Below are 24,157 nucleotides of genomic sequence, written 5' to 3'. Positions count from 1 at the left end.
GTAACCCTCTGTGAGCCACTACTGTATGTCTTCATGTATATTTTCTTAGCATTATTTCATATTACAATGAATGGTCCTTGACCCTTTTCTACTTGTTTATGGAATGTGCCACATCTTGGGCATATCTAGCTGCACTGACATAATGTGCTTCAAATATCACTGTTCTTCTTCATCTCATTCTCATATAACTCAACCTTGCCATTACTGTTCTTCCTAGCAGCTGGATCAGGGGAGACATTACCACTACCTTCTTCAAGGACGCTGGTTCAGCACCTGATGCAGGGAGGCTAATCCACAAAGGGAACATCTATGGTAGCAGAGGTTGAGATGCTATTGTATACCATTTGTAGAGCCTTGTTTGGATCAAATGCTAGCCTCGTATGGCTTAGAACTCTGCCATGTGACTATGTCAAAGTGTGGCTTATTGCTAAGAACTAATATGAAACACATCTGGTGATCACATTTACACAGCCTTTATTGTCTGACTCAGAAAATCTTCCTCTTGCATGAACTGGGTAGAGAGAGCCTGACTAGGAATGTGCACTATTCACAAGATGAAGGCTGAGGGCAATCTCAGGATAAAATCCAGTCCTCCTTTAAGCTGCGCTGTCACCAGTTGCCAAGGCTGAGAAAATGGAGGTAGGGGTGAAAGTGGAGGAGGAGGCCCAACACAGGATCCCTCCTCCAATACTACCCACAGCTGGCAAGAAGTCTACCTCCAGTGACACTGTTGAGGATAGCTACTCTCCAGCCACCACCTAAGCAGTCACAGATGTTTGCCCCAGGTATGCAGGACTCCCTTCCAAACAGCTCTCATTTAACAGTTACCTTAGTTGACTTCCCTGCACACTACTTCCACACAGCTGAAACTCAAGTCTACGCTCTATCATGTCTCGGAGAGGACAACTGTGGTGAAAAGGACCACTCCCATTCAACAGTCTTACCACTATATCTTTCCAGCTGTTAAGGCTCTCCACAATGGTTTATGTCAGGCCCTGTCTAGACAATGTCTATGCTGGCTATATCAGACAGCCAGGTGGTGTTCTACCATAATATGTTTTTCAAAAATATACTGTGGGGCACAGATATTGTGTTGAAAATATTGTGATTTGAAAGATATCATGACATAGAACACCACAGGTAAAAATATCATTTTTAAAATCATTTTTAATATCAATAGTAAGAATATTACTGTGACGCATATAATTGTTTTATGTGTATTTATTATATATTTTTGTTGGTTTTCAATATTGTGTTCATTTTTGTGATGTATATTTTAATTAGTAATATAATTATAGGAGCAGGTGTAAGGTTTGTGGGAGAATAGGGTGGGGCGTTAGTTCTCTTGTCTTCTTTTATATGTTCTTTTTAATATTCATTCAAATTGTTTTATTTCTAAATTGCAATTGCGAATGAAGTTGAAAACATAGGGCCAGATGTATCAAACATTTTTGCAATCGCAAAAATGTGTTTTGGAATGTAACAAGTCCAATTTGCGATTCGGTAACTTGTTACCGAATCGCAAATTGGATTTACGACTACATACCGATTCGGTATTAGGAAGGGGCGTGTCAAGGGTGTCCCCAACTAATATCGAATTGCAAAGGTATGTATGATTGTTTTGTGACCATGAATGAGGTCGCAAAACAATCGCAGTTACCACCTACTTCAAGTAGGTGGTAACCCATTCGCAAAGAGGAAGGGGTCCCCAAGGGACCCCTTCCCCTTTGTTAATGCATGCAAAAACGTTTTTAAAGAGCAGGCAGTGGTCCACTGCCTACTCTTAAAAAATGAAAAGAAAACATTTCATTTTTCATTTTTAAGCGCATCCTGTTTGCCTTTAAGGAAAACGGGCTGCACTTAAAAAGAAAAATTGCTTTATTGAAAGGCTATCACAGACATGGTGGTCTGCTGAGCCCAGCAGGCCACCATCCCTGTGATTGTAGCCATTCGCAATGGCTCGCAAATTGCGACCTACCTCATGAATATTGATGAGGTAGGTCCATTTGCGAGCCCTTGCGAATCGCTGTATGAAAGTCCGGGAGTTTCATATATTCCAATAGCGATTACATAATTGCGATTCACAAAAAAACACAATTAGGTAATCGCTATTGGATAAAATTATACATCTGGCCCATAGTTGTTTCCCTGTTCCTGAAAATGTCATTTATCCTTGCTCAGCTATTACCTCTTGCTGGGACCCTCCCAAGTGTAGTCTTGATCGTTATTAAAACATTAATTCATACATTTACGCAGTCATTCAATTATTCACATATTTTTTATGAATTAAACAATGTTTAAATAGTTAAATTTTTTACATATGTTTTCTCTGTTTGCTGTATACATTTTTGCCATCTTGGTATGTTCTTTATTTTATAATTGAATCTTTCAATTATTTAAGTTTTTTGGTAATTGTGTGCATTGTTTTAGTTTACTAGGGCTTTTTTTGTAAATAATGTATGTAGTTAATAATATAGAGATAATGTAATATTTTTCTTTATCTTTTGTAACAGTCTTGTGCCCCCAACAAACCCTGACAACAATCCACCTGTACCACTCAAAAACTCCACAACCACAATCTCAACCTTCAGTTCATCCAGTTATGATTAGCTAGAGGTGTAGACAACATACCAGGGACATGGACACCATTGCACTAAACCCTAATCTTCACAACATCCACACATCTTTGATGCTAATCTTTTAATTGTGAATACTCTAAAAATACATCACAGTTGCACCAAATATTCACCTGTGTATGTTTTCATATGTGTGTTCTTACATGTTAGCTACTTGTTGAAATATTAAGATTGAATGTATTTTGCAACATAGTCTGTATTGTTTGGCATTTTTAACGAATATCAAACAATTACATACAAAAAATAAAAACTTGGAAAGTCACCTATTCCTAAAAAATATTCTGCATATATTTGACATCAGTTTTCTTAGGTGATATTTATATTAGGTTATGGAGAAAACTTTTTTGAAAGTCTGCTTTTAGTGTCACTCCTGTGGAATGGGTAAATTAAGGGAAATAGTGTATGAACTCAATTGGAAATATGAACGAAGTGTGTTGGGTAAATCATAAAAACATGTCAGGCATGTCAGGGTCAAAGTCTATTCATACAAGTAAAAGGGTAACAAGTGGAAATTAAATAACAGTACACCAAAACAAAAAGTCCAAAATCAAAGTATAAATGTCCTAAATAAAAGTCATAGTACAGTCACTGCTCCAAACCATAGTGTCCAAGATGGGGTCCTGGTTTGGGAGCAAATGTTGACGGTGTGCCTGTTTTGAAGGCGGTCAGGAAAGTACATAGGGCCATATTTATACTTTTTGACGCACAACTGCGCCAACGCAGTTGTGCGTCAAAAATTTTAACGCCGGCTAACGCCATTCCAAAGCACCATGCGGGCGCCTTATTTATGGAATGACGTTAGCCGGCGGAGCTGACTGGTGTGCGTAAAAAAAAATGACCCACACCAGGCAGCGCCGGCGTAGGGGAAAATGGAGCTTGGGTGTCAAAAAATGGGGCAAGTCGGTCTGAGGCAAAAAATCTGCCTCAACCCGATTTGCGCCATTTATTTTGACTCCCACCCTCCATTGACATGACTCCTGTCTTAGCAAAGACAGGAGTCATGCCCCCTTGCCCAATGGCCATGCCCAGGGGACTTATGTCCCCTGGGCATGGTCATTGGGCATAGTGGCATGTAGGGGGGCACAAATCAGGCCCCCCTATGCCACAAAAAAAAGAAAAAAATATATACTTACCTGAACTTACCTTAAGTTCCCTGGGATGGGTCCCTCCATCCTTGGGCGTCCTCCTGGGGTGGGCAAGGGTGGCAGGGGGTGTCCCTGGGTGCATGGGAGGGCACCTCTGGGCTCCTTCCGAGCCACAGGTCCCTCAACGCCTGCCCTGACCAGGCGTTAAAAAAAGACGCAAAAGCGGCTGGACGTCATTTTTTTTTACCCGCCCACTCCCGTGCGTCATTTTTGCACGGGAGTTTAAATAAGGCGCACATGCCTTGGAGTCATTTTTTAGACGGGAACGCCTACCTTGCATATCATTAACGCAAGGTAGGTGTCCACGCTAAAAAATGACGCAAACTCCAAGATCTTTGGCGCTAGACGGGTCTAACGCCAAAGTATAAATATGGAGTTAGCTTTGCGTCGGATTTGCGTAAAAAAAAACGACGCAATTCCGGCGCAAACAGAGTATAAATATGCCCCATAGTTCTTCATGCTGGTCAACTACCACCTCTCACTGAGCACTTGCTTTACCATTCATGTCCTTCACATTCCAAGAGCTCACTGGTTGACAAGCAGCTATCTCCCTCATGGCCTTCTTCTGAACAACATATTTGACATAATCAGGGTGGAAGTTTGGATCAAGGCCGAAGGGCTCTCAGGTACCTTGGGGAATGTTTCCTTCTGCCTCAGTTCTTCCTGGAGGCCAAAATAAATAATGAATGCATATGTTCAAAAACTTCATCAGCATTCAATTACTAATGTAGAAGATATGTACATTGATTGTGATATAGTTTACCATGGTTTGTCAAGCATTCTACTCCTCTTTGCTATTTATGTGTGTAATTTACATCTTCAACTTTCAACATTCATCATTTTACTTCCAAAAGTGGTCATAAACATCAGACCAGGCTTGAAAATCCTAAAACCGGGCTAATACTACAGAACGTCTTATTTTGATCAGATGGCCAGATTTAGAGTTTGATGGACGGGTTACTCTGTCACAAATGTGATGGATATCCTGTCCGTCGTATTGCAAGTGTCATTGAAAATAATAAAATTGTAATACAGCGTACTGGATATATGTCACATTTGTGATGGAGTAACCTATCACCTGAACTCTAAATCTTAGGATTTGGCCATGGCTGTACTTCCCAGCTCACCCACCACCCCCAGCCTCCCTATCCTACTGCTGTACCATGGAAATGCTAAAGTGGCAAAATTGGCTGTCCAATATTGTTTGTTTCTGCCTAACGATTCTGCCCCCAAAGGGTAGTTAACATCATACTAAAACTTTATCATTTGACTTTGATAAACATGGCTAAACAACACCTTTTTATGCAGGATAGGAAGGAAATGTGCAATTTCAGCACCCTTATGTTTACTCTGTTGAGTAAAGTAATCATTGCTAATGCATTTGCGTATGATTTTCAACTGTTGCATGCGGTCTTCCTATATTTAACAATTAATGATGACGATCTTTGTCACATAATGACAGTAAGACAAAAACGTGTGTTGTCCATCGTGTAAGGTATACTATAATGTACTATTGACAAATCATAAGGATTAAACAACAATATAGATTAAAGTTTTAGACATTTGAAATAAGGCATATGACAGTGGCAGCAGGTGGGTTCTGCCTGACGTCTGCCTGATGTCTACCTGATTTCTGAACTTTTTAATTTGAGTGAGTCTCACTACTTTAGTCTCACTCGTGGTTTACTTTTAGTGTCTGTCTTCTAAAATAAGGCCTCTGCTGCGCAACTAGGGTAAAAGGGATTAGGCTAATTGCATGTGTGCACATGTGTGTGCACATTTGTGTGGTCTACATTTGTGAGATTAATGTCGTACTCAGCCCCGTAATTGCACACAGGTTTCCTATCACAGAGAGGGCTCTGCAAGGACTGGGGTAGGCCTTTTTATATGAGTGGGCTCTCATAGTGTAGGTCTTTAGAGCTTATTGGGAAATCTGTGGTGCTTTCCCTGTATTATATTTATATGTGAAATCTGCCCCTAAGGGACTGGGTCACCCATGATGAAAGGGTAATTGCTGTGCAAACCCCCTCATCTTCAAAAATAATGAAAACCGGCTGCAACCAATTGCAGAGGAGCCAAAGAAACCTGCTTATAAAATATGGGTAACTTTCAGCAAAGAGCTCCCTGAAATGTCCTGTATTGGCAAATTAATTTTTTTCTTTTTGCAATTGATGCCCAAAGGAGGGGCAGGGGCACCACAAACAATATTTGCAGGTGTTGGGAGGTGATGAATGAGGTGGAGCGGCCCTTCAAGAGTGTTTCATCAAATTTAACACAATGTCCCCTGGGGCACTGAAGTCATGACCCCAGCAGATGTTTGCAATAATTTCAAGTCTTTCCAGATGTAGAGCTTTTTCTCTTGGGCTCTGCAGTGCTGGGACCCAAAGTGAATAATTTTATTGGCTCCCATAAGATTTTTTTTCTATTCAGATTATTTTGCAAACCCCACCCTTTGACTAAAAAACAAATTTTAATAATGTGTCTGTGATGGAAAGTTCTGGAATCTGCAGGGAGCCACAATCTTCCTTCAATTTAGTATTTCTCCAAGTCTTTCAATAAAAATGGCACATCACTTATGAGGGCAGGCCCTGTGCTGGCAACAGGAAGCAGGCCAAAATGCAACATGGACACATCACATTTTGCAGTAAACAATTACCCTATTTTTACAATGTGGGTAGCTGTGGATTTTGGACCTTACCTGAGCCGGCACCTATGGAAAACTAGCAAACCTGTATATTCTTTGAAAAGGAGACATCTATGGGAATCTAGGATGGCGTGACTTGCGTGGCTTCCATCAAATTTCTTTTACCCAGGACCCCATGCAAACCTCAAACGTGGACTGAAAAGCATATTTTCCACACATTTCTGTGAGGAAAATGTCTGGAATCTTCAGGGAGCCACGAATTTCCAATGACAGGGCTTTCCCTCAGGTCTCCGGATGAAAATGCTACCTCGCTTGTGTGGGTAGGCCTAGAGCCTGCGAAAGGAAAGGCCCTAAAACACAACATAGACACATCAGATCTTTGCACTAAAAATGCACCCTTTTTTCCAATTTGTGTGTAACTGTGGGTTTTGGGCCCTAGCAAGTCTAGCACCTAGGGAAACCTAGCAAACCTGTACACTGTTGTGAACTAGACACCTAGAGGAATCCAGGGTGGTGTGACGTGCATGTGTCTCACCAGATAATTCTACCTAGAAGCTTTTGCAAACCTTCAACTTCAACTAAAACACACATTTTCTTTGAGGAAAACTACTGGAATCTGTGGGGAACCACAAACTTCCTACCACCCAGCATTCCTCCAAGTGTACCAATAAAAAATGCTAACTCACTTGTGTGAGTAGGCCTAGTGCCTGTGACAGGAAATGGCCCAAAAGGCAACCCTTTGTTTGCAATGTGGGGAGTAGTGGATTTTGAGCCCTATCTCGGCCGGCACATAGGGAAACCTATCAGAACTGTACATTTTTGCACCCTAGGCAACTAGGGGAGTGCGGAGCTGTGTGACTTGTGTGGTTCTCACCAAATATTTGTACCCAGAAGTCTTTGAAAACCTTAAACTTTCAACCGAAAACACACAGCTTCTACACATTTCTCCAAAGAAAATGTCTTGCATCTGTAGGAAGCTACATATTTCCTACTACTCAGCATTCCCCCAAGTCTCCCAATAAAATAGCAACTGAACTTGTGCAGATAGGTCTAGTACCCTCGAAAGGAAAGGGCACAAATGCAACATAAACACATCACATTTTTGCACTGAAAACACGTCCTTTATTTGCAGTGTGGGTAGCTCTGGATTTTGGATCCTAAGTCTGTACATTTTTTTAAACTAGACACATAGAGCAATCTACGGTGGGATGGCATGCATGGCTCTCCCAAGGTAAAATTACATAGAAGCTTTTTCAAACCTCAACTAAAACACACATTTTCCACACATTTCTGCGAGGAAAACGTCTGGGAAACTGTCGGAAGCCATACACTTCCAACCACCCAGCACTGTCCTGCATAACTGTGTGGCTTTCACCAGGTAATTTTATGCAGAAGCCTCTGCACACTGCAAACTTTGGTAAGAAACATACATTTTCCTCATATTTCTGTTACGGGAAGGTCTGGAATCTGTGGAGAGCCAAAAAGTCGACATGCTGCTACCTAATCCCTCACAGAAACATGGATGTTTTTAATTATGATGTATAAGTGTTCTATTACCTGGGATGCCTGGGGTGGGTCTTCCTCCCCCAGCCTGCAACACTGCCTGTGCCTCCTGTGGGGGCCACCTGACAGAGCTTAAAGCACACCAAAGCGCCCTCTATGCAGGACACATGAGGGCCGTGCCTTGGTGCATGCCCGGGTGAAGACCAGACCAAGAGCGGACCTGTCCGCACTAGTCCGCAGCCAGTTGAGGCTGGGCCACCCTTCTTGGCCTTGTAATCCAGGTGTCTCCAACCAGTTGGTCACAAGCTGCCAGAAGCTTCCAGACCCCTTCAGAGTAGCTCACAGCCTTGAGTTCATTTTAAAAGACGCACAGGGTCACATTTTTCCTTTTAAAAATTAAGAGGAGGCTGTATCATCAGGCTGCAGATAGCAGGGCCTGGTAAGGAGCAGTGCTGGAGTCAGATTGATGTCCCACAGCACAGAGGTGAAGAACTGAAGTATTTAAATATTAACTAAAAGTCCTTGTCAACTCAATATTGAAGCATGAGAACAAAATGATGGTTCTTGATGCATTTAAATCGGAGAATTTTTAATGAAAAGTTACTTTAATGATTAAGTTAACTTTTCAATGTATTTTCTCAAATTTGTTTTCAAAGTGTTGAATTGACAACAGCAGGTCTGTTGCTCCCAGTGGCCAGTAGAACATTGTGCCATATTTCTAACTGAAAAATACAGTCATTTTGTAAATGGGGGAAATTTAAAGGGTAGAAAAATGTTCTGCAGTATAAACATTTTTGCACTTAAAATTTCTCCCATATAAAGTAATTGTTGTATATTTGTGTTATACATGTAACGGTGCCACATATTGGTCATGTGCCACCAAAACACAAAACAGGCTCTCAGTTACCCATACACATCTAGTCCATTCACATGCACACATGTTCATACATCCCCAAAGACCACACTGTCACTGACACACATGGCAGCCCTATCATAGTGGCCCTAGTCAAAGTATTTTATTCAAAACATAGTATCTGGCTCTGTGGACATTAGGCTTAAAGCCATGGAAGCTGGGTGTGGGGATGTCTGGTAATAATGTGCAAGTTTAGCCTTTCATAGATTACGATGATTTTCAATGATTAGAAGTAGCTTTCACTACAAAAAAAGGTTGAAGACCGCTGCATATAATCTGTGTGATTTTTTCAAACTAATAGGAAGGAAGAATAAATGGGGAAAAGGAAATCCACAATGCAGCCCACTAAGGAACGGCCTTTAACTGTATCCATCACTACTGTTTTTTAACAAATGCCATGGGGGCAATTAATAGTGAAATTGAGAGTGTGAAGGAGCGACTGGGGGCCACTAAACAAGTTATTTTGACCATCCCTGCAGTTACAGATGTTAGGGACCTACATTCACCATGCCTGACTGTAAATAATAAAACCACTTCAGCATTGAATTCTTGCGTTTTTCATAATGAACTTATAATTGATATTAGTAGTAGCTGGATTGACCGGAACAGTCTAATGAACCCTCCCCTTTCAAAAAAAGAGGAAAACTGTTACCCGTTCTAAAAGGCTGGTGGGTTCAAAGAAAGATGAAGAGATTATTGAAACAGCAAAGAACTTGACCAGAAGCTTGTGGCAGGGTTGCCATGGAGCAGATTCAGTTCATGCCTCTTTCACAGCCACACTTGAGGTTGCCTTGACTAAACTTTGTTAACCTTTGTTCGCCACCCTTAGGGGCATAGACTCCTCTCTAAAAATTCTGATTGACAAAGGGAATAACAGGAGGAATGGCATCGATATGGAAGCTGCTGACTCTGTACAACCTTGGAAAGCATCTAATTCTGTAGCATCTAGCATTGGAGTGAATGCTTTTTTAGAGGATGGCCTCCCAGGGCCCCAGGCAATTCAGGTTCACTGCGACCTCACAAATTATAATTGAAACTCTCACAGTGCACAGAAGGAGAGCTCAGCTGTATCCTCTTCTTGACCAAAAAACCAACAGCAGACATCTGAAACAATCCTGAGCAGTAATAGTAAATCTATCCTCAGAACCCAGAGCTTCGATCATCCAAATACCAGCGAGTTCTTAAGTGGCCACCAGAGGCTACACCTTTAGTGATAGTCCTAAAGAATGTTCTAACTATGAAGCCCAATCTTGAAGAAGGTAACCACCAGTTAAAAAACAAAGTGGTGTACTCGCTGACAAAGTCAACAGACGTCTACAATTGCAAGACTATAGCTAGTGAAATAATCTCACGCATCGGGTGACTTCATAGTTATCAAATTAAGGGTTGAACATATTGTAAGGACTTTGTTAGAAAGGCTGTCCATATGTCGCCCTTCTCATGTTTGCATTAAAGCAGTTCCACTTGGTTACTTTTATAAACCAACATACTTTAATACATTTAAATCCTCAGTCACGGACTTTCGTGTTTATAGTATTTTTGAAATCCTAACAAGCAACCGGTTCTTTTCCCTAGAACAAGTCGACTGACTCTTTAATGCAGGTCTATCACCAGCGATGCCGCTGTACAATGGTCGTGTGGAAGATACTACTGTAAATCCCATTACTGCAGGATGGAACTCAGCTGGGCATTCAACCTCACCCACACACTCTACAAGTTATAGTTCTTCTGGTGAAAGGACGACAGAGCCCTTGCTGGTTAATGACATGCAAAGCTTTCCTTCATGAGTGACTAGTCTGACAAAGTCAGATATTAATGTTGTTCCACTGTTCCATGTCAGGGGCCATTTTAAGTTCCACAGCCCCTAGCACTAAACTCAACTGTATATTTTGGAATGTGGCTGGACTCTCCAGCAAGTTGGATAATGTTGAATGGCTTGATACTCTTAGGAATTATAGCATTTTGTGTCTACAAAAGACTTGGATCCGTGAGGCTGTGTTTGTAAATGGGTTTTCAGCTATTCATACTCTGGGAATGACCTCCAGAGGGGGACATCACAGAGGGGCATTTTAACCCTGATCTCAACATCCTCGGCTTTTGTAACCCTAAAAACGTATCTCAGTTCACTTTATTTTCAGATCAGTACATTTCTGGTTACTCCAAAGTTATTGCTTGTTATTAATATTTTATCATTGCAATTTTATTTCTACAAAGGATCAAATCTTTATTGTTTCAGCCTAACCGGCCATACCAATTGAATTATTTACAATTAAAACATCACATCAAAAATGCATGAAAGTACTCTCAAATTGATAGTGGAACTATTTTGTTAATAGCTCTATACAATTTATTTAACAACCTATTAATTTGGTTGGATCTTCACGTAGTACTCAGATCGGCCCATGGCAAATTGAAAAAATATATAAAACATCAATAATCAATATTTCCAAAATAATTATGTACAAATTTTACAGAAACTATAGCTAAGAAAACAAAGCAACACTAAACAGAAAATCATAGGTAGATTCTTTATTGACCAATTCATTCAATATACCTAGTCACGTGGTGCTCTGATCAGCTCATAACAAATTTAATAGTTCTTAGGTCATTATTGGGAAATTTCTAAATGGTTTTATATAAATATAGAGGGAATGCTAACTTTAGGTGCATGACATAACAATCCTGACTAATCTGAAAGGGACCCAAAAAAGGAAGCTCCCAGAATGCTACCGGCCTAGAACATCCCCATTCAATACTGATTCTACCATACTAACAATAGTTACTTCTTAACTTAAGAGCTCAGGTCACACCATTAAGACCAAGATCAATATACTGCTTTTAGAGCACTACTTCCCACAACGCTTAACCAGATGGTATGGCCAGCTCAGGAGACACTACTGCATTACTAATATTACGTTGTGGTAGTTATTGTGTTACCACTAAGGTCTTTTGATGTACATATACTCTTAATTTCCTTGCCTTTAAAATGTATATGGAAACAGTCATCACAATGTCTTTGTCATCAGATCACATACACAAAGCTTCGGCCTGCATGCATTTCCTAGCCCCATGCTTTTTAAAGAGTGGCCGTAAATACAGCTTGCGGAGATGGAGCGTGAAGTCGCATAGCAGGAGGAAATGAGCTAATGTCACTTGGCCACCCACAACACAGGGGCAACAATCAGGCCCCTCCAAAGAGGATCTAGAGATCACCTTTTGGTCACTGAGGCCAATGGTAATGTACTCATACGAAATGTTAAATAAAGAGATCTTCTTTCTGCTGGGTAGACATTATCAATAAAAAGGTTGGATTGTGTTCTCGATTAAATGATAAATAACCTTTAAGCAAGGGACTCGGTTGCTCGCAAATCATCAAGTTTTTATAATCTCAATATGCTTTTGTGGACACAGATAAGCTGGCTTTCGTGATTTTTTCATGATGGAGCCAAAGTTCTTCTAGGCCAATGGCAACCAAAGCATTTGACACATGGGTAAACCACGGTAACCTTTGATAATTGTGTAGTTTCAAAAGATCTGTTAATGCTGCTCTGTATGATGGTTTTTCCTCCTTGGACCAATTGCGGAGCCAATATTTTATCGACATCAATGCAATGTAATCTTAACTTTTTCCTATGTGCAGCTCTATTCTTATGGTGGCCATTGGTGTGCCACGGCCCAGAGCAATTGTCTTATGAATTTATTTGCAGTTATTTGCATTGCCAGGATCTTTTAAAAATCCCCAGATCTCTACGCCATAAAGCACAGCCACTCTTACTTTCATTTTCTAGGTCAGCAATGCCGATCTCACAGAGTGGTTCCCAGTAGATTTTGCAAATGTTAGAACTGCACCAGCTTGCTAGGCCAGGGAGATATTACTTTTGTATACCTGCGAGGTCCAAGCTAGTTTTCCATCCACACAGCACCCCAAGTAGTCACAGATAATTACTTGGTCCAAAGGCCTATTGCTGACCTTTAAGTTTGCTTGCAGCTTCTGTTTCTGGTTGAAAATCATAAATTTTGTTTTTCCAGCGTTAATCGGCAATTTTCTGGTAGTGCAGAAGTACTTAAAGCCTTTCAGTAGGTGATGCATCGATATCTCTGTTCTTGCCAATAGCTCTGCATTGTCTGCAAACAGCAATATTGGTATGCTCTCGTTGGACAGTTTCGGCACATCAAGGTTTAGATCCTCCAGGATTTGAAGTACTTAATTTATATAGCAATTAAAGAGGGTTGGTGCGAGAACACACCCTTGTTTAACACCTCATTGGATTGGAATCTCAGGTGTATAGTCATTTCTGGCGCTAAATCGGACCCTTGTAGTACTACCAGTGTGAAGTGAGATTATTAACTTTAAGAGCTTATCTAGAACACCCATTTCCACCATTATTTGCCACAGTGCAGGACAATCAATGCTGTCAAATGCTGTCTGGAGATCCACAAATACCAGATACAGCGGATACTTTTTTAAACTGACATATTTAGAACAGATTAAATTCATCTTAAAAAGTTGGTCTATAGTTTTCTGACCCCTCCTAAAACAGGCTCAAAATAGTGATATTAGGGTTCCTTCTATCCACTGGTCTAGGCGAGATAGTATTAATTTAGCAAAGATTCTTTCCCCCACTGTCAAGCAATGAGATTGGCCTGTAATCGCATACCATATCCCTAGATCCTTTTTTTGTGTATGGGAACAATTATTGATTTTTTCCATGATGAAGTGATTTCTTCAGAGAACCAAAAGCCTTTGTAAAAATGGGTTAGTATTGGTAGCCACGGTGCCAAATAGTTGTGATAGACATCCGATGGAATTCTATCTGGGCCTGAGGCCTTGTGCTGTTTTTGCGAGATGATGGCTTGGGCTAAATTACTGTAATAGCATTGTGGCACCAGGCATGCCATGGGCTTTAGGCGGGAGCATTTGCTGGGCTATGTTGATAGTAATTAACTGCTCAGCTGTTTCATATACAGTCTCCTTGTGCTGCTGGGCCATTATGGCACAATTCTTCACCGGTAATATTATCTCACTTGAGTTGCAATTTCCCCCCTTCAGCACCTGGTAATGGCCTGGTAAATCATTGGAACCTTTCAGTACAGTCTCACCTTCTCCTTGGTACAAAGTAGTAAAATGGTTGACCCAGAGTTGTGGGCTAATGTTCAGTTCCAAGTTTTTTGGAGGACCTTCGCAGACCCATCTGATTATTTCCCAGAATTGTTTTGAATTTCCTGAGGAAATTGTGTCTAGAAGGTTTCCCCAAAGCTTGTGTGGATGGAGCTTCTTTTTTATATCTTAACAGCCTTTTTTATTACTGCCTACAATCAATAAATAGTTGCTCATTAATATTACTCAGATGTCGATTTTTTAGAGCTGGTGCCAGTACCTTTTTCAGCTTAAGGCATTACTCCTCAAACCAACCTTGATTGTCAGGTGGTGGATGTTTAGGGGAATTGGTGGTACTCCTATTTCTTTCCATTGTTGTTTGTACTAGCAGTTCATTGAACTTTTGCTGCAGTTGGGGTGACTCATTTCCAGGTAGAATTAATATTGTGGTATATAATGCCATCCAGCTTTAACTAGAGGTGTAGATGTGTGGGTTCCCCTTATAAATCATTATAATGTTTTTCCTATTTGGCCTCAGGGCAATTGTTGAATGATTTCCTTCAGTGGAGGAAGCAATTATCGGGGAGCCTATGTTTGGCTGGCACATCTCCATTAGAAATGGATCATGGTCTCTATCTATCCTATCCTATCTAAAACATTCATGTCTATAATGTAATGCCATGCTTCGATATTTATCACAATATAATCTATTACGCTTTGCCTGTTATCAACTCGAAATGTTGATTTCAATAATTTGTATGATTTAGTTCTTCCATTTAGAGTGCGGCTTCCACCTTCTATTAAAGCTTCAAAGATTATTTCACCTTTCTTTGCACTTTGGCATCGCTCCATAGGAGAATTTTCCAGACACTATCTTCTTCAGTTATTGACTCATCCCCCATTATGAGCTGCAGCTTGTATTGAAATCCCCGCATATTAGTAGCAATTTCTTACACAGTTGGATAGATTGCCCCATCTTAGTTTCAGTTCATAGTTTCAACTGTTCTCCAGATCTTCTCCTCAAGAGGTACTCCTTGAACAACCGAGCACCTGGTTTAACTTCGACCCAGCTGCCTGGTGGAAAGTATACGTTCATAATTTCAAATGCCTGAGCCTCATTTCTTACTGTAATGGTGTGGATATTATTATTTAATATAGTATGAGTTACTTCAGAGTTTTCAAGTAACGGATGTTCTGATCTAGATGGTCAAACCCCCTGCTGGCCGACCTTTTTGCCGTTTGATTGCTGGTAGGTGGAATGTGGAATAACCATCTAAGTCAGTTGCATTAACAGTTCATGTTTCCTGAAAGCAGCTAGCATCTTGTTGCTTGATGAAATCTAGCCAGCCCCTGTCCTCCATTTTGGGCCTCCATTTTGGGCTTTAAGCCCACCATTTTCCAGCATAGAACTTTTAAAGACAATCTTGATTTGACTTCCGTAACGATAGACTTCAGTTTATGATACAGGTTTCTCTGTTGTTGGTCTATCAATGACTGTCGCAGTTGCGGCTGGAAAACTAGACAAGGTTTATTTAGGGGGTATTATTAGATATTCAAAACCTCATATTACTCAAATTGGAAAGTTTGGGGAGCTTCTTGATAAGAACTAATTGCATCCTGTAGTACCGAGCCGTAGTTGTAGTTAGGTTAGTACTTGCTTTGTGGATACTGTAAGCGTGCTTTTTTGAGGAATATAGACGGATACAATTCCTTTTGTGGGGAGTCTATGGTAAAACCCCCCCACTTCCTCAAAATAAACTGGTTTTGGATCTCGTTGGCTATCTTTGGGGAGGCTCAAACTGTTTCTGAAGATTCTCTGTTGCCTAGCTCTTTCCTTTGTATGAATCTGACTGACAGCAAATCGTTGGTTTTTACATTGTGCAGTCTGGGCAGGAAGTTGATGAGGCATAGCATATTACTCCTGTTAAGAATGTCTTGGCTCCCTCTTGAAGTGTACTCTGGAGTGAATATAATTGTAGCTGCCTGCTCTTCATTTTTACCTCAGGAATCCTCAGTGCCCTTGCAGTGTTTTGTTTTCCTGGTTGCTATGTGCCCTGAGTTCCTCTTGTGGTTTGCCTCTGGTGTCTAATGTAGGTCATTGCAGTGATGGCTGTTGTTCGACTGTTAAAGAGGCCCCCTCTGAGTCCACTGATCATCTGACAAAACTTGGTCCGGATGGTATTTTGCAGGAAGAGGGGGGAGACAGCCAGAGACACAAGCCCTTCATTAGTTTTTATCATTACAAAGGTAGAAATGGCAGCCTCTTTCGTGCAGTTACTCAGTAAGATCTTTAGTGAGCCCAATATGGATTTTATAATAGTCTGGGGGTGGGGCGATTTTAATTGTAGATTGTGCCTGATTTTTAAGAATGCAGTATGTGGGGTTATATGTTGTGATATAGAGGATCATTCTCATTTTGAGCACAGTCCATGCAGAGACATTTTTAACTCTTTTTTGAGCAAGTATTCACTGTTTATCGCAATTGATCTTGCAGCCCCCAATATTACTGGTGATGTTATTTATATTGGTAGAGGCAGGGGTAGCCTTATTGGTTTTATTGTATTGCCACTTCATTGTACGATCAAGACTTCTGAATTTTCTACAGTACACCATTGCTTGAATGATCATTACCCACTAACCATCACCTTTGACTTTGGTAATGAGATGCAGGGTGATGCTTCCAATGCTACATCAGTGGATTCTGCATAAATGGGTGACCTTGAATGCTGAGACTACCCTAGGAGAATTAATAGAGAGATGTAGGGAAGAGTTTATGGTGTGTTTGGACCCCAAACGAGGCCCCAAACTTGTGCTACAGGCATTTGTAGGAATATGCCACAGTGTTTTGGGCATTTTGATTACTCAGGGGAGGACTGGGAAGCCCAAGCCACAGAGGTGGTTTGATGCAAAGTGTTCAAAAACCCATAAATACCTTATTATTGCCCTGAAACAACTGCCTAAGGATAGGGGGAGTGTAAGAATATATAGGGCAAATGATGAACAAGCAATTGCCCAAAGGAAGGATCACATTAGGAGAGAAGCCTGGGGAAAAAAACTACATGAAGCTACTGAAAGAAATGATTCCTGGAATTTTTGGAAAATTGACAATGCCTCTTATTTCTGCGATACCCACAAAACGCCCATTGGTGTTACTATCCCTCCATCCAACTGGGTTGAGCATTTTTCTGAGGTGTATGGTAGTGACAGTGTAGGTGATTGCTTTATTAACTTGTTCCTGACTGATTACACTCAGGGGAGTGTTGAGTCATTACGCTCCACACTGGACAAGGTTATTTGTGCATTGGAGCAGAGGGCAACAAATAAGGCACCGGGCCCTGATTCAGTCCTGGTTGGCCTCTTTATTGAAAACCTTGATCTGTGGGCTCCACTATCGACAAATGTTCTGGGATGTGTGGTTGTTGCAGGCTCCTTAAATCATGGTCCAGTTCCATAATAATTCCCATATTTCAAAAAGGTGATAGGGCAGGTCCTCGTTGCTACTGTCCGATTTCACTAATCGACTCAACAAGCAAAATCTTGGGGAGGATGCTGTTGTGCCTGGTGGAAACCTGGGTGGCTGAGAAGGGCTGTTTTTCTCAAGTACAATATGGGTGTAGAAAAGGCCTCAGCAACATTGATCAATGCCTTAACCTTCCTCTTGTTATTAACAAATACATGGTGGCCAAGAAGGGTTGTCTCCATCTTGCCTTCATGGATCTCACCTCAGCCTTTGACTGGGCGACCAGGGGGAAGCTGTGGCACAAAATGTTAGCCATGGGTGTAGATGAGGCTTTGGTCGATTTTTTGGCCAAGTTACATGAGGATATAACTGGCTCTATAAGATATGGGCCCATATTTATACTTTTTTAGCGCCGCATTTGCGCCGCTTTTTGACGCAGAAACGGTGCAAACTTGCAAAATACAATACAATACAAAAAAGTATAAATATGGGCCATGGTGTGAAAGGGGAGTGTACTGACCCAGTCAAGCTGAAACACGGCTTGAGGCAGGGCTGTGTGTTGGCCCTACTTATGTTCTGCCTTTATATTTATGACTTACATGTTTGGTTGAAAGACAGAGAGGCAGATACACTCAGGGTGGGCACTAAGAGGCTTTCTGTTCAGCTTTATGCATATGACTGTGTTTTAATGTCAGGGACAGGTGTAGGTCTCCAAAAATAGTTGAACAAATTTCTTTCATTTACGGATGACGTAGGTTTAAGAACTTATTCAGCCAAATCTGACATGATGGTAATACAGAACACATGCCATGGTCTGAGGCTGTATCATGTTTATTGCGAAAGCTCACCGAAGTCCAGACTTTCCCCAACTTAGCAACTGGTCACACCTTATCAAGGTTAGAAGATTACGGTTTGATCAAACTATTACGGCCCTCTTTAGATTTGCTGGGAACCTGGTTTCTAAACCTTTGGATGCTATGATTACCATCTATGAGGCACACTGTAGCTCTACTGTAACATATGGGGCTGGTGTGTGAGGCTATTGTGATATCCTGAATTTACGAATGACAGAAAATGTGTTCCTGGGACGGCTTTTGTCCAATCCCAATAGTCTTCCTGGCAATCTATGCCAGATGGAACTAGGTCTTTGTTCACTGGAAGATCTTCTTAGACTTGCTTGTTAGACTTGTTCTGATAATGCAATGACACTCAGTATGGTATAAACAAGAGAGTCTCCTTAATCAGGAGATAAGAAATGATTGTTTGTCGCTTGATCATGCAGCTGCATGTAAGCTTTGTGAAGGACCAATTTGCTGCACTAGGGAGACCTGACTGCTTCGATAGCCCTCAGAATATGCCATCTGTTCCAAGACGTCAGTTGAAGTGTGATCTCCTCAACTTATTTAAAAAATGTAGAGGGGCCCCTGAGAAGGGCATAAGGAGGGTAGAGGGGTAGTAGTGACTACAGACCACATTGAACCACATCTCCAGTATTCAATACAGCCCCACCAAAGGTTTTATCCAGTGAGATTTAGGTTCAATATTGCTCAACTTTTAGTGTCATACTTTTAGACCTGGCAGCTTTTTTGTGTGTCTCCCCTGTCTTTTTGCCTTCTGACCTCCTGTTTTTATGGTATACTGGAGTCTGTTTTTGCTGGCGTATTGTCTCTGTGCACCTTACCACTGCTGATCAGTGCTAAAGTGCAAGTGCTCCCTATGTAAATTGTATTGGTGATTGGGTTATCCATGAATGGCATATTTGATTTACTGGTAAGTCTCTAGTACAGTGCACTAGAGGTGCCCAGGGCCTGTAAATCAAATGCTACTAGTGGGCCTGCAGCACTGGTTGGGCCACACACATTAGTAGCCCTGTAAACATGGCTCAGACCTGCCACTGCAGTGTCTGTGTGTGCATTTTTAAACTGCCAATTCGACCTGGCAAGTGCACCCACTTGCCAGGCCCAAGCCTTCCCTTTTTCTACATGTAAGGCACCCCTAAGGTAGGCCCTAGGTAGCCCCATGGGGAGGGGGCAGTGTATTTAATAGGTAGGACATATACTGGTGTGTTTTACATGTCCCAACAGTGAAATACTGCCAAATTCGGTTTTCACCATTGCAAGGCCTATCTCCCTCATAGGTTAACTTTAAATCGCAGATTCCATTTGAGGGCAAATTGAAATATGGAATTTGGGGTCTCTAAACTCGCAATTTAAAAATACATCTTTTAGTGAAGTTAGGTTTTAGATTATGAGTTTGAAAATGCCACTTTTAGAAAGTAGGCATTTTCTTGCTTAAACCGTTCTGTGACTCTGCCTGTTTGTAGATTGCACATCTGTGTCAGTTTGACAGTTGGGCTGTTTACACCTCCCCTCTAGACAGTGACACAAAGGGAGCTGGGGTGTAGCCTGCAATTCCTGATGAGCCATCTGAACTAGAGTGGAGGGAGGAGTGGTCACTTACACCTGAAAGGACTGTGCCTGTCCTCACACAATACAGTCTCCAACCCCCTGGTGTGTGTCTGGGGCCTTGCCTGGACAAGGAAGGATTTTGAAAACACTTGAGACTTTGCTTTGAAGTTTGCCAACTTCAAAGGTAGAAAGGGGTATAAGTATTTGACCCAAAACCCAAGACATTTAGAATCTTTCTGGAATCAAGAGGAACCTCTGCCCTGGAGAAGAGCTGAAGGAGGAGTACTGTCCCTTTGCTGTGTTGCTTTGCTGGACTGGCCTGCAGTTGCTGCTTCTACCTGACGAGAGTGCAAAGGGTGAACTTTGCTGTGTGTCCTGCTTGAGAAAGTTCTCCAAGGGCTTGGAGTAGAGCTTGCCTCCTGTTGGAAGTCTCAGGGACACCTGTTCAAGAGGAGAAACCGCTGCAACGCCGCCAATGATGTCGCTGGCCTGCACCGTGGCCTGCCGACGCCGCACAGAGCCGCACTGCCCGCTTCGCACTGTGACCCTTGTCTCACCGACGCCGTCATTGGATGACTTCACCGAGCTGCTGCTTGCACCATGACCTGTGGGCCCCGCACTCCGGCATCGCCTGCTCACACCCAACCTGGGCATCCCCGATGCCACCGCTCCTGCTGACACCGGCGCCGCTGCCTGCACCGTGGCCTGCGGACACCGCTTGTGAGGAGCACGAAGCACCATCCCATCCTGCACCACAACCCCGGTCCACAGACGCCAGCACCATCGACTCCAGTGGTGTCACCAGGCATCGCTGCCTGCACCTTGGTCTGTGGACACCGCTCTTAAGGATCACAAAGCACCATCCTGTGCAGCACCACCGGCTTGGTCCTACCGATGACAGCGCTTCAGCAACAATGACGCCGCTGCCTGCACCGTGACCTTTTAATACCGCATGTCGCACCGCCCCGCTTCACACCACAGCCCTGGTCTCACCAATGCCGCTGGATGCTGTCACCAAGCCGCTACCTGCACTGTGACCTGTGGGCACTGCATGTAACACCGTCCCACCTTGCACCGCAGCCCCGACACCATCCACGCCAACGCTCCTGACTTCATCAGCCAGGAGGTCAATCTGCAACATGTGTTACTTCAAGGGCATGATGTTCCCCGCACCGACTCCAGGACCCACACCATGACGCCAGCGACGCCGCTTTCCGGATCTCATTGAAAGGATCACGACACCCTGCAATCCCAAAGGTACTGTTTGCAGATCTTCCTGACACCGTAGCTGGCCTGCGAAACCGCGGCCGGCCTGAACTGTTGGTTTTGTTGATCACTACGCTGTGATAACCCCAGGTGGAGCTATCGACTTCAAGGAACTGCATTTTCAAGTTAAATCTTGCAGAATTCTAATTTTTATTACGGTATGTTGGATTTTTATCGTATTTGGTCTTGTTTTAAATAGATAAATATTGGCTATTTTTCTAAAACTGGTGTGGTGTCCTTTTGTAGTGTTTTCACTGTGTTACTCTGTGTTGTGTGCAAATGCTTTACACATTGTTTATGAGATAAGCCTGGCTGCTCGTGCCAAGCTACCAAAGGGGTGAGCAGGGGTTATCTGAGTGTGTATATCCTTTATCCGGAGTAGGGTGAGGGCCCCTACTTGGACAGGGTGCAAACCGACTGCAAACTAGAGACCCCATTTCTAACACATACCCTAGTAATGTGTTTTCCGACTCTGCACTTGAACCATGCCCCTGTGATTTGTGTACTGCACATTTTGTATTTTTGTGATTTATATGCAATATCCAGAAGGACGTTTTAATACCTTTGTTGAGAAGCCTCAATATTAGAAGGTATAGACCTGCCTTGCTCCATCTTCAGCTTTTACAGTCAGTATATGTGTGTCTGATGGTTTATACATTTATCTCTGCAGCAGTTAGATTAAGACATTTGGTGGGAAATAGCTGAGCATTGCCTCTTGGGAGTACCTTATTCTGTTTCCATTTACATATGGCACTTTTTACAGGATATATGCAAGTGTCAATTTGTACTAGCTTATTGCATCGCTGCTTTTTATACTTTGAGTATGTTTCTTGTTGTTGGGGTATTTCACGTTTCATTATGTATTTGCACACTGCATTGTTGCACATTTTGTTCTTAAATTTCTGTTTACATCATTCTGGGTCATCATGTTATATTGTCTTTTGGGAATTTAAACTGAATAAAGATTTTCTGATCTGATCTGTTTTATTCTCTATATATGTGCTAAACTTTAGATAAAGTAACAAACCATAAATAACGCATGAACTTACTTTGTGTACTATTTCGCTGGTTGATGTTATTATTGTTCTCAGTGAATCAGATCATTTTACTCAGTCATATTAATATAGACCACAAAAGTAATCAATCATCCAGTCAATTAATTAGTATTTGTAGAGTGCAGCTAATCACCCATGAGGGTATCTGGGCGCTAGGTTGCTGGGTTCAGATGAAACAACAGGTCTTGAGTTTCGTCCTGAATTCCACTAGAAAATATGCTGATCAGAGATGGAGGGGAAGGCCGTTCCAGGTTTGGCTTGGAGGTAGGGAAAGAAACTGACTCCATTGAACCTTTGGAGGTTGCAAGGTGTCTGTGCAGGGGCGTGGGAGGCTGATCGAAGGTCTCTGGAGGTTTATAGGAAGTTCAGGTGGTGGTTGAAATATGCTGGTCCTCGGTCATGGAGGACTTTGTAGGTGTGTGTCAGCATCTTGAATTGTATCTTTTCTGAATGGGAAGCCAGTGGAGGTTCCTGAGGTGAGGGGGTCTGTTTGGGCAGGTTGAGGATGAGTCTGGCTGCTGAGTTCTGTATTGTCTGGAGTATCTTCATGAGTTGGGTGATGGTTTGGGTGTATAGTGCGTTGCAGTAGTCCAGCCGGCTGGTGGCTAGGGCTTCAGTGATGGTTTTCCTTGTGCTGATGGGGAGCCATTTGAAGACCCTGCGGAGTGTTCAGAGAGTGTTGAAGCAGGCAGTGGAGACTGCGTTGATCTGTCATTTCATGATGAGTTTGCTGTCCAGATTGAAGCCTAGGTTGCAGGAATGATCTTTTGGTGTTGGGGGGGGGTTCGAGTTTGGCTGGCCACCAGGTGTCATTCCATGGGGAGGTGTTGTTCCCAAAGATCAGCACCTCAGTCTTATCAGTGTTGAGCTTCATCTGGTCGGCGATATTCGTCATGCAATTGTGGAAGTTGGTCCTTGTGGTTGAGGGGTCCACTGAGTGTGAGAGAATGAGCTGGGTGTAGTTGGAGTCGGATATAATGTTGAGGGTATGGGCTCCTAAGATATCGGGCAGGGGTGTCATGTCAGTGTTGAAGAGGCTGGGGCTGAGGGATGAACCTTGAGGGATGCCAGAGATGGTGCTCTTTAGTTCCGAAGAAAAGGGTGGCAGGCAGATTCTCTGGGTTCGTCCCATGAGGAAGGATGCAATCCATCTGAGTGCATCCTCCTGGATCCGATGTGGTGAAGTCTGTTGATGAGTGTGTGGTGGGATATGGTGTTGAATGCTACTGATAGATCAAGGAGGATCAGGGCTGGCGATTCTCCCCTGTCGAGGATTGTGTGGGATGTCATCGGTGGCGATGATCAGGACGGTGTTATCTGGATTGAGAAGTGTCATGGCAGGTTATGCTTCTCCACATGTTTGGTGAGCTGATGGTTGATGACCTTCTCAAGGTCTTTTTCAGGGAAAGGGAGCAGTGAGATGGGGTTATAGTTCTTGAGTTTTCTAGGTTCGGCGGAGGGTTTCTTAAGGAGGGGTCAGACTTCTGCGTGTTTACATATGTCAGGGAAGGTGGCTGTGTTGATGAAAGCACTGAGAATGTTGGTGAGCTAGCTATTGAATTCCTAAAGCCAGCCCTGATCATCCTGCAATGTGCAGTCTAGCTGACATGCTGCAGCTGCTCAGGCAATCACCGTGCAGTACTTGTTTAGTTCAGTGTGACTGAAGCTGTCACCTGGGCTCCGACCTCTGGGCATGATGCATTCTAAAATATCATGTGGAAATACAATTGAGTTCTTAATGTGCCCAGCAATGTTCAGTCAATAATATAAATGTCAAGGTAACTGGTCATAAATGTGTTTGCTAAAGATCTTTATTTTGCCTAATAGCAGTTTTGACTCATCCTAAAGAAGTGCAGAAGGTTAATGTGCCTTCTACAAGGCTTTTTTTAACACACTGATCACAGAACTGTGTTTTATAATGTAGATAGCTCAGTGGGTTGCTGCTTTTGTCACAGACATCCTTTTGGTAGTTCCACTTCATAAGTTACAGTCCTTCTAATACAACACAATGAGCTATGAGTTGACATCA

This window comes from Pleurodeles waltl, chromosome 5, assembly GCF_031143425.1.
Source record: "Pleurodeles waltl isolate 20211129_DDA chromosome 5, aPleWal1.hap1.20221129, whole genome shotgun sequence".
Classification (NCBI taxonomy): Eukaryota; Metazoa; Chordata; class Amphibia; order Caudata; family Salamandridae; genus Pleurodeles; species Pleurodeles waltl.
This window is presented reverse-complemented; position numbering follows the sequence as displayed.